The following is an 11,219-nucleotide window of genomic DNA, read 5'->3' on the forward strand; positions in this document are numbered from 1 at the left end:
GTCTATTACTAGAGGAAATAATGCGTACACACATGCATGCAGTGCTTCCACCCCGGGTACACACATGCATGCACTTACTCCACTCCGTAGTACTACATCGAGAGAAAATTGCGGTTACCACGCCCTAATTAATTGAGCATTAAACCAAACGCGTCTAAAGTCTCTCTGGTGGTGGAAATGCATTGAGAGAAATGCATCATAATGAAGCGCGCCCTGTAAACTGTGACGGAGGGAGGAGTAGTATGAAGGTGCAAAACCAAGTACGCGTATGGCCAGTCGGTCAACGCACCTCCTCTTGGCATATCACTGACATGTGGGACCGGAGTGTGAGCAAACCGATCTCAATTGACGGCAAAATGGCCAACCCGCCGTTCCTTGAGAGAGACGAGGAGCGAGAACACACAGACGGGCTCGCACGGAGGCCAAGATATATTCGAGCATGGTTGATCGATATCATCATTACATGTTGGGCTGCCGTTTTCCGCCCTTCTCCGGAATAAATGTGTACTTTATCAGAGATTAAAAAAATAAGAGTACAGAGGCTCCACCATGCGGTTCTAGTAGTAGTACTACTCGTACTACTAAACCTTGCGCTTGGCTCTTCGCCTCTTCGTGAAGTCGAACAATGATGGTACTCCGCATGTTCGGTACTACAGTGTATGCCTCTGGCAATCTGACACCGAATGAACTGATGCATGTCCACCGCCTGGGCGAGGGTACGTTGCATTAGTCAAAAGGCGTAAGCGAGCTTCACCTTGTCCTGCAAGCTTCTCCTCGTTCTGCGAGTTGACGGGACACACCAACAAGTAGTGCTAGTCCATACTCCCTCCTTTCCGGTTAATATGGCTTAATCTTTTTTGCGGGTAAATGAGAGAGCTTTATTCATATATAAGCATTCTTAGGACGATCAGCCAAGACACTGGTCACTAGGAAGCGAGGTACCCCGCAAAAAAAGAAGTAGGAAGCGAGGTGTTTCATCAAGCCAGCTCTCGGCCACATTCAAAGTGCAACAAGCACGGTTCGCAGAAAGATGCGCCGCAAGGTTTGCTGACCTGTTTACATGCTGAATAACAAAAAAAGAGGAAATATTACCGAGCGCTCCTATTTGTAACAGGATATGAGCCAGAATTAAGCGAGAATTGTGGCGAGTGTTCCATGCAATCAACTTCCATTATCACATGCGAGAACCCTCAAAGAGAACCAAATGTGTTGAAGATTGCTTTATCACATTTTAAAAATATAATAAGAGTGCAGGCACTCCTCCATCCGGTTCCTAGTACTAGTATAGTACATACCTCTATAGACTATAGTAGTACTAGTAAACTTTGCACTTGGCTGTTCGCCTCTTCGGGAAGTGCAACAATAGTAGTACTAGTATAGTGTATGCTTCTGGCAATCTGACACCCAATTAACTGTTGCACGTCCACCGCCTGAGCGAAGGAGAGCTTGCATTAGTCAAAACTTTCTTGTTGTCCTGCGAGCCACCGCGCGCAAGCTTCTCCCGTCCTGCAAGCTTCTCCTCGTTCGGCAAGTTGACGGGACACAACAAAGTAATGCTAGTCCATACTGCCTCCTCTCCGGTTAATATGGCTTAATTTCAAACGAGATAAATACACTGTCTGTCACTGTATATTTGTAAAAATACGGTCAGTGGACTTCATAATATGCTCATTGCGATCAACATATACATTTTCTGGTGTTTATACGGTCACTAGCTCACCCTGGCTGAGTATGTGTGTGCATGCACGTGTAGGTTGAGCACTTGAGCTTGACCGTGTGTGTTCCGTCGTGTGCTCGGACATGCATGCATTAGGGCGTCGCGCGCGTTTTTGCGTCCATGTGTACGTGTGACTGTTGCATACACGTAGGGGGAGTACGTGTAGGGGCCACTAAAGGAGCAGTCAAATCACACAGTAAGTTAGTCGGAAGAAGCAACCATCATTTCACTCTTCAATGACACGTACGCAATATAAAATGGTTGATATGGAGAGAAAAAGAAAACCACTATATATACACTAGCAGGAGCCTAAGCTACAAGCCTGCTTGCTTGGGTTGCTCTCTTCACAAGCATAGAACGACGGTGGCCACACCGCTGGTCACATATCCGGCCTGATCCCGCAGCTGGGGGAAGGGAACAATGTTCTGCGTAGACGCGGTCGACATCGGCGAGGGAGAAAATCCACAGTCGGTGCGTCCCAATCGGGGGTCACCGCGGTATGGGCCGATGCCGCGTCCCAACCGCCCTTCTAGCTACAGCCCGACGTCCGTTTCGAAAATATTAGTGCATGTCAACAAAAATTATACTAGTATCGCTGTTCCGTTTCGAAAAAAAGCATATAAGCTGTTACTTCTTACCCAAAGGATCTTTATATCCAACAGACACAAAATATCCATTCGACTGTTCAAAATTACTTTCACTGCTGATCTGATGTCGAGGTAATTGCTGCATCGCCACCAAAACCCACCATCTCTTAAGCTAAAGTAGACCGAGCTAACCCCTATATTAGCATATTACTAAGATAAACAGAAGGCACTGTAGAATCATTTAGGACGTGAGCTTGTCAATCTGAATGTGGAGGGACACCAGCTTAGCCCCGGCCAGCAGCTTGGGCGGAACTGTGAAGAAGGTCAGCTCCTGCACGGCGACGTCGCCGGGATCCCTGCTGCTTGTCACCTCCATTTCCACCTTGACGGCGTCGGTCCTGCCTTTGGGCTCCCCCGGCGGGCCGTTCGCCCACAGCTTGGCCACGTAGTGCGGCAGTGGGGATGCCCCCGCTCTGATGCAGACGACCGACACAGCGATAGGCGCGCCGATGTTGAGCATGCCACCGACCAATAAAAATGCGCGGCCGTCCTCCTCCGCGAATAGCAAGAGCCGTGGCTCCGACAGTGGCACTTGCAGCTGGAGTGCCTTGCCGTACTGGATCCTGTGCACGGGCATGGGATGCACGGTGCTGATGTGGTGGGAGAGCACTGGCGGCGGGCCTTCGTAGCCGCAGACGGGCATGGGGCATCTGTAGGGCGCGAGCGGACACACGCTCTGGTGATCGGCGAGCTTGTGGTAAGTGATGTAGAGCCCACAACCTTCGTGCAGGCACTCCATCCTCACCGAGCAGAGGACAGCGTCCACTGCCGTGTTCCGCACGTCGAAGCCACCGCCGCGCTTGCACTTCTGGCACTGCCGCTGGTTCCCGGGGTGCTCGACGCGGCAGTCCGCACAAGCCAGGTGCCCTCCCTTGCACTGCACAAATCAATCGAACAACACATCAATCAAGAAACCTGCACCTTGCTCGATCAGCTGAACAGACGAGGTGTATTCGAACCTCATACACTGGAGGCTTCAAGGGGAGGAGGCACAAGGGGCAGTGGATCAAGGTGAGGTCCATCGAGACCATAGAGAGCTCCATCGTCGGGTCCTGTTCCGTCTGCATGATCTCGCCCTCCTCGTGCACAACCATCTTTTGCTTTATTAGGGCTGGGGCATTACAAAGCTTTACCGTCACATATTCATACTACTTCAAGGTGCATTAAATCAACACATGCAAGTATCAAAAGGAGAGTCACGGCATGCAAGCATGCGTTGTAATTAATGCATTGGTAAACGCAAATTATTGAAATATATCGAGTGTAGTGCTTTGATGTGTCGCGTCAACTCGTACAAGACCAAGAAGTTTGATTACTACAACACCCTCTCGCCTTAATCGCACCTGCCTTTGGCTGCATGACAGGTGGGCCACCGACCTGTTGGGCCCACCTGTCATGGACGCAAAGGCAGGAGTAGTAAGTCAATGAAGCTGCGTCCCTCCCTCGCCCATGAGCGTGGTGGCTGGCAGGACTAGGAGAAGCTTTCGTTCGCTACACGCTCTCCCTCCCGTACGCGGTGGACATGCAGCAGTTCAATCGGTGTCAGATGGCCAGAAGCATACTGTAGTACTCCTCCACTGCAGTAGTACTCCCGAAGAGGCGAAGAGTCAAGCGCAGCCCGAACGTTCGTGTGGCAGTTTCATGTGTAGAGTAGTCTAGGATAGCGTGTACCGTGCCTGTAAGCTTAAAATCGTTGGGGTCGGCTCCATGCTATATTTTTTTGATTAAAATAATCTTGTGGTCCTACCTGTCATCCTGGTGATTCTAGTTTGCACACTCATCTGGTCAAGACAGGAATAAATTTGTGGTGGGGTAAATGTTAGAGGTTGCAGCAAATGGAGTATTGTACACTGCGGGTCTTTCAGCCAAGTTTAGAGGCAACCATGTGGGGCCAGTGCTATGATATGTCGCGTCAACTCGTACAATGAGGAGAAGCTTGATTTTACTACTACACGCCTTCTCACTCTCCCATGCGCGCGGTGGCTCGCAGACGAGGACAGGCTTTGGCTTATAGTACTACAACAAGATATCCCTCCCGCTCGCGGTGGACGGACATGCAGAAGTGGATTCGGTACTGTAGAAGCAGTAGTAGTAACATCATTGTTCGTCTTCTCGAAGAGGCGAAGAGCCAAGTGCAACCCGAACATGGCAGTTGCGAACCTTGGAGCACGCATATAGCCAGGCTCTTGCATGAGACAAAATTGCTATGTGAGCCCACTATTGTAGTACTTGCTATTATAGCCCTGTAAACCAGAAATGAGTATTTGCCTTTCTAGAGATTTCAACAAGTGACTAGACTACACTGAGACGGAGTACATATTTAGCAAAATGAGTGAATCTACACCGTAAATAAATACGTAGTTCTCTCATTTTCCTCTCGGCCTTGGTCGCGGTGCACAATATTGAGTATACTAGTACTATCATCTTGAAATTTACAAGGTCACCATAGGCACCTCGTCGTGGACGGGAACGTCTCCTGACACGCGATAGACGCGAGCGGCAGTCGCCTCCATAGGTGCTTGAATTCCAAGAAGGGAGAGGGTAGCGGTTCCCGAGACGTTGAACGGTCAATGATGCATCCTCAAATTTCTCTACATGTAGAGGGAATTAATTGGAGAAGCAGAATAGAGCCAGCACGATGTGAATGCAACAGAGTTTGGATTCTCATATAAAGGTGCCCCACCACTCCAATCCATCTACTCCTTAGTCTCTGCGTAACACTGCCCACTCCAATCCAAAACCAAGTGACCAGAAGTCTGAAGCACCTATGGAGGCGATGGTCGCGAGCGGCAGTCGGCTGTGCCAAATCATCCAAGGCGCCGGCCTGCGACCCCGCACCACGCAGCGTTTCCAGACGGTGCTGGCGACCGCCGGTGTCGTAGCCCTCGCCGACGCCGGCTTTGCCTCTCGCATGGACGACATGATGGTCAACTCCATCCGCAAGTTCGCCGCCGTCAAGAAGCGTGTAGCGAAAGCTCCTACTAGTCCTGCCAGCCACCACGCTCATGCGCGAGGGAGGGACGCAGCTTCATTGACTTACTGCTCCTGCCTTTGCGTCTATGACAGGTGGGCCCAACAGGTGGTTGGCCCACCTGTCATGCAGCCAAAGGCAGGTGCAGTTAAGGCACCGGAGCTCAGTCCGCGAGGGAGAGGGCGTAGTAGTAATCAAACTTCTCGGTCTTGTATGAGTTGACGCGACACATCAAAGCACTGCACTCGATATATGTCTTTTTACACATTTCAAATGGACTACTACATACGGATGTATGTAGACATATTTTGCTTCGTATGTAGTCACTTGTTGCAATCTCTAAAAAGACTTATATTTGGAAACGGAGGGAGTACAACGCATGCATGTATGCCGTGAGTTCCCTTTTGATACTTGCATGTGTTGATTTGATGCACCATGCCAAATTTTGACTATAAATTTAACTAACCAATTTTTCATGCATGTCACAAAAAATTACGGGGCTGTTTGGATTGTGACTGTGTTTGTCTTATGTTGCGACATTATTTTTCCCACACTTGCCACACTTGCCTAACTTGAGTTGCTCAAATTGTTAGACACACTTTGGCTTGCCTAAGGGAATCTTGCCACACTTTTTGTGTCTATGACATGTGGGGTTCACTGCTAATAAAAAAAAATTCTTGTCTTAGGTGTGGCTAATAAAAAAGACTTATATTTAGGAACGGAGGGAGTATAAAATATAAATAATAATGCATGGTGGGGCAACCCACGTTTCCGATAATTTTAGCCGTGGGCTTGTTCACAATTTTTATGAGGCGGTGGTTGTTCATTTAATGGAGGGACTCGTACCAGACTTGAACGATACAAAGTGCGACCTGGCACACCATAACACCACTTGGAACAAGCGGGTAGCTATCTCAAAAAACAATCCACAACTAAAAAAATGGCGACCTGGCACATAGTACACAATTTTAAACGATTGTTTTGATGGAGTGAAAAAGGAAAACTACCCCACTACGTATATACAGGCCGGAGCCTCCGCGCTTGCTTTCTAGGGTTGCTCTATTCACACACTCTCATCCTCTCCAGATCTAAACAAGATAGGGGTGGTAACACTGTCTTTCTCCCTTTAAAAACACTGTCTTTCTATCCTCACCGCTGGTTACAGATCCGGACGTATCCCCCTCCGCCGGTGAAGGGGAGGAGGGGCAGCGTTTAGGCCGTCGTCGACAGCGAGGGAGGAGACCCACTGCCGGCCGCACCGTTATCTCTGGCTGAGCGCCGGCGCGGGAGGTCCTCCGATCCCTTCGTCGTTGCCCTAGTGTGGGCGGATCCGGCCTCCCGCCGCCCACCTATCCACATCCCGACGACCTTCAGGTATACCTTCCTTCGAAACCGCCTTAGCTCTACTTCCCCAGCTCGCTACGTCGCTGCATGTGCATCATTTTCTACCTCTCAGCCCCTCTCGATCGGATGGTCCAACGTCACCTATTTTTCTTCTTCTATTGTTAGAGGTAAAACTACTTCATGGAGTCGAATCTTGTACTTGGTTCAAACAAGAAATAAAGTGGGTTGGGGGAATTTAGTATGTAGTACATTGGACTTGGTACAAACAGGAAGGAAAGGGGGTGAAAGTAGTACAGACTGGTCATCCAACCGGTCTCTTGGTCGAAAAGGGAAATATAGGGGTAACGCTGAACACAGTGGTATGACCAGGACTAGATTTGCTATCCACACATAGGAGTAGGTGGCTAGAGTGAACAAAAATGGGACCAACCCAGATATGTTTCTTGGATGTTTGTTTCTCGGGGCAACAAACTATGAATCACCACTTTATGCCCATGTTTAGGTACATGGTGCTGGACTGCTGGTGCACCCACTGTCCCATGCCCTTATACCAAATATTTAGCTGTTCTTAATCTAATGCCCCTGGTAAAAATGAAGCCATGACACTGTTATAAGCCATGACAAGTTTAGCCAAATGTTTTTGCGTGTAATTGTTTGAGACTCTGATTGTTTCCTCTGTAGCTTTTTGTGTAAACAGGGATATCCATTTCACCTGGTTGCTGTTGTGACCTTTTGGTGCACTGCACAAAACTCTTCTTAAAAGAAGTGACTTTTGTGCTGTTTAACTGGAATGTCAGAATAGAACAGCTGGTTCATTTCGATGGAACTGCACAAAGGGAGATCTGTGTTCCAATCCTCATCATCCATATTCGCACCATAACCTTCCTTTAGGTAAGAATGTTATTTAATGCATGTGTTCATCTCTATTTTGCGACTGCCATGAGAAAATAATGCTATTTTTTACTAGTACACTTGTACTCCCTCACTGACAAAACCAATTCTGAAATAGAAGGCCAATCATGTACTTGGTTTCACCAACTGGTGAGGAGAATGAGAAACAGAGCATGAAGAGGAAGAAGAAGAATAAACAGTGCCAAGGCGATCTTGCTGAAGCCAGAGGCCTCAGTCGAGGCCATTCAAGGGCTCTGGCAACGACTACCTTACATGTGAGACGATCCTCCAGGGAGCCCTTCCACTTCTGCTGTCTCACTTAATTAATTAGAAGTACTAGTCGTCAACCCGTGCTTTCGCACGGGCTAGTTTTTTTTAATTTTTAGTGTTATATATGAGCATCCTTTTAATGATGGAAATTGTAGTACATGTATCAAAATTATTGCTAGAACAACAATTCCACTATCTGTTATCAACAATATATAATCAAGACAATATCACGTAGTTGGTATTTTAAATAATTTTCAGGTGACTTTGCACACTTTAACATTGAATGGGAAGGAAATTTTGAACAATCGAAGCCAACACACACTTGTAATAAAATAAAAGAAGAATCTAATTAAGAACTCAGTTAAGCACATTGTAATGCTAGAATGGAAATGCTTAATCAACCGGAAGGAATACCATGCAGCAACATTATGCAGCAACCATAGGCATGCTCATAAGTCTTCCTTTTGTAATTTCTCCTTGATTCTGTCAACACTAACGCTCCATGGAGAGATGGATCACTGTTACACATACCTGAAGATGCATTTGCACATGTCACACAAAGTTAAAAATCATTATCTATATCAAATCAACTGACATTATATCTAATCATTAAAAAAGGATAATTGCAATGAATGCGGGACAGACTACGATTTTACTCCTTGCACCATCATTATAATACCACATAGTTAAAATAGAAAATAGCACTTTGATAGACAAAATAACCCAAGACACCAATGTGATACAAAGCTCTACAGACAATGGTTAGAAGTCAAAATAACAGGAACAAAATGTACAAACACCCAAAATACACTCATTCAACGTCAGAAAGAGCAAGCAAATATATTACTTCATTTCAATATATCATATGCATAAAAGAAAATATATAGAAAAAGTAGTTCAAAGATCACGAAAATTAATGGTTCAGCATGACAAATGTGATATTGATCAGATTTTGTAGAAGCATTAGGACATTCACGCAATATGTTGATACTTCATTTGCCTTTAAAGAAATCCTGTACAATGTCGATGCCATTAGTCCATTCAGGACACAATGACGCACAGAAGCAAATACTTATTTAGAAAAAAAATAGAAAAATTAGCAAAAAGATTCGGGTTAACTTGGAAATTTTGTAAATATATTGATAAATGATCTCATATATAGATAGGACAAATCGATGTATTTGCATCAACCAATATTTGCAAAGAAAGGACAATACATTATCATGGAATTCTTGCAGAAGTGTAGAAGCGGAAGTGCAGAACCTTGTGCCAAAAAAAATAGGCTCATGTGGTCATTCCAACCAATATCGTTTTGTGTACGAACAAATAATTTCATTTTATCTAGCATGTGCACGTACATCAAAAGATTATCATTTCATACGAAGACATATAATTTCAAGTCCAACAATCTATATAGAGTTATAGACAAACATGCTATGTTTCCATCCATTATAAATTGTTCTACCTGAAAATAGAAAAGAATAAGAGCTGCCATGAATAATGTACTGTTGCCCAAAATTCAGCCAAGTACGCCTTTAATTAAAATATCGCCGGAATTAAAAAAATGACTTCCCTACTGTACTTTTTGATTTGATCAAATTAAATTTTCATTAATTGGGTCATGCAATATAAACAGCTGAGATAAATCTGGCATACAGGAACTCAAGAGCATTCTATGTTTACATACCAAGGATCTCTTCATTACCATCCGAGTGGTGCTACACATGGGACACATCTTGTACAGTAGTTTTGCACAACTGTTGGATTCTCTGTCAAACAAAAACTGTAGCACCAGATGTCGTACGTGGAATAGTTACGCAATCATCCCGTGTCTGTAAAAGAAAGACATTGGCCATCCAAGATGATGTCAGAATTAATTTAGGCATACCCTCCAACCTTCCTTTTATATATAAGGTATTAGATCATATATACAACATGATTCTTACGATTATATTAGAACGGAAAATACAGGCATGCAAGGCCATATTTTCTGCTTAAGGAAATAAATAGAGACTGAACTTTATTTGCGCATAATGCGTGCTAGTAAAAAAATTGCGGGTTCTTTTTTCCTTGTCTATTAAAGTTAATGGAAGCAATGAGTACATAAATTTATTTGCATTTTCTTGGTGTTACTAATCAGATATTAATTACATAGCAGCTAGTAGCAGCACCATACTATAGAATACATAAAAAAGGAAAACCTACTCCAGTATTAGTATTTCTCCTTGCAGACCTTATTGGATGGACTGGTGCAAGCGATGGCTAGCAATGGATGTTTGCTCAATTTCTATGCAGCCGTTGATTGGTCCAGGCTATGGGTAAATCATGGCTAATACGTGCACATGGGAGGGGGATTGAGGTATATTAGCGTGGGAGTCCAATCAGATAGCGGGGAGAAAGGAACTGTGGCGTGTGTAGCTCCTGGATGGAAAGAGTCGTCATGCTTGAGTCTGCTACAGATTTAGCGGAATATTTTACAGGCTATTTGAACATTGACAATTGAGCTGCAACGTCAAAAGATCTTGGGAATTTTTTAAGGGAGGTATAAACATCCATAGCAGGAAGAGTCAAAGAAGATATATCATGACTGGAAAGTTTACCTGTTCGAAAGAAATCTTTCCGGCAACGGACTTGGACTGATCCGGGGATGAGTGAGATTACCTGAGGAACAACAGAAGGCGGTTTCAAGGGGATGAGGAGAGTCATGTTGCGGCAGGCCCACGTCTATCACAGAAAGAGGAAACCGCGCCTAGAACCGGGCTAGTGAGAGAGATGATGGAGCCAGAAGGCAGGAGCCCATGCTGACCTGCAGAATCGTTGGCCCCAGTAAGAGAATTGATTAGAGGGAGGGGATGGGTGGACAACGGCAGCAGACGGAGGAGGCGACCGGTACAGATCGTCCACGGCGGACAGATGCCCTGCACGAGAGAGTTTCGGCGAGAGGTGGAGAGTAGGCGTGCGGAGAGGTGGAGAAGAGGCGTGCTCTCTTGGGACGATCTAATTAGCAGCGATGATTCTACGATAATCTGGTGGTTAATAGTAGTTAGTTGTTTTTTCTATTAACTAACATGGATTTTTGTGGGACATCTACACGTATAACTTGATTCCATGAGTTGTACGGCTTCTATTTTCTTTTATGAACGTGGGATTTTCCAGGGGGTAACTAACGTGGATATTTGGAAGATCTACACCATAAAAATTCAGCCGCACCTGATCCACGGCTCCTAATTACTGATTAACGTGGTAATTTCTAGGGAGTCCCTAATTAGTATAGGTAGGTATATATATATAGACTTAAGTACCAATAATTTATTGCTGCCTAATTTTTCTGTGGAGTTAAACAAATCTTTAGTAGCACCCTATGCTGAATCATGTACGT

General features: G+C 45.4%; 1 long non-coding RNA gene across 1 annotated transcript; it reads right to left on the bottom strand.

Annotated features, from left to right (window-relative positions):
• Positions 1–8,137: 8,137 nt before the first annotated feature.
• LOC123163986 (uncharacterized) lies at positions 8,138–10,836 on the bottom strand. The gene is made up of 4 exons (XR_006482131.1): positions 10,647–10,836; positions 10,441–10,501; positions 9,528–9,672; positions 8,138–8,371 (listed from the first exon to the last, which is right to left on the bottom strand). It is a non-coding gene; the product is annotated as an uncharacterized lncRNA (long non-coding RNA).
• Between the last annotated feature and the right edge of the window lie 383 nt (positions 10,837–11,219).

Source organism: Triticum aestivum, chromosome 1D (genome assembly GCF_018294505.1).
Source record: "Triticum aestivum cultivar Chinese Spring chromosome 1D, IWGSC CS RefSeq v2.1, whole genome shotgun sequence".
Classification (NCBI taxonomy): Eukaryota; Viridiplantae; Streptophyta; class Magnoliopsida; order Poales; family Poaceae; genus Triticum; species Triticum aestivum.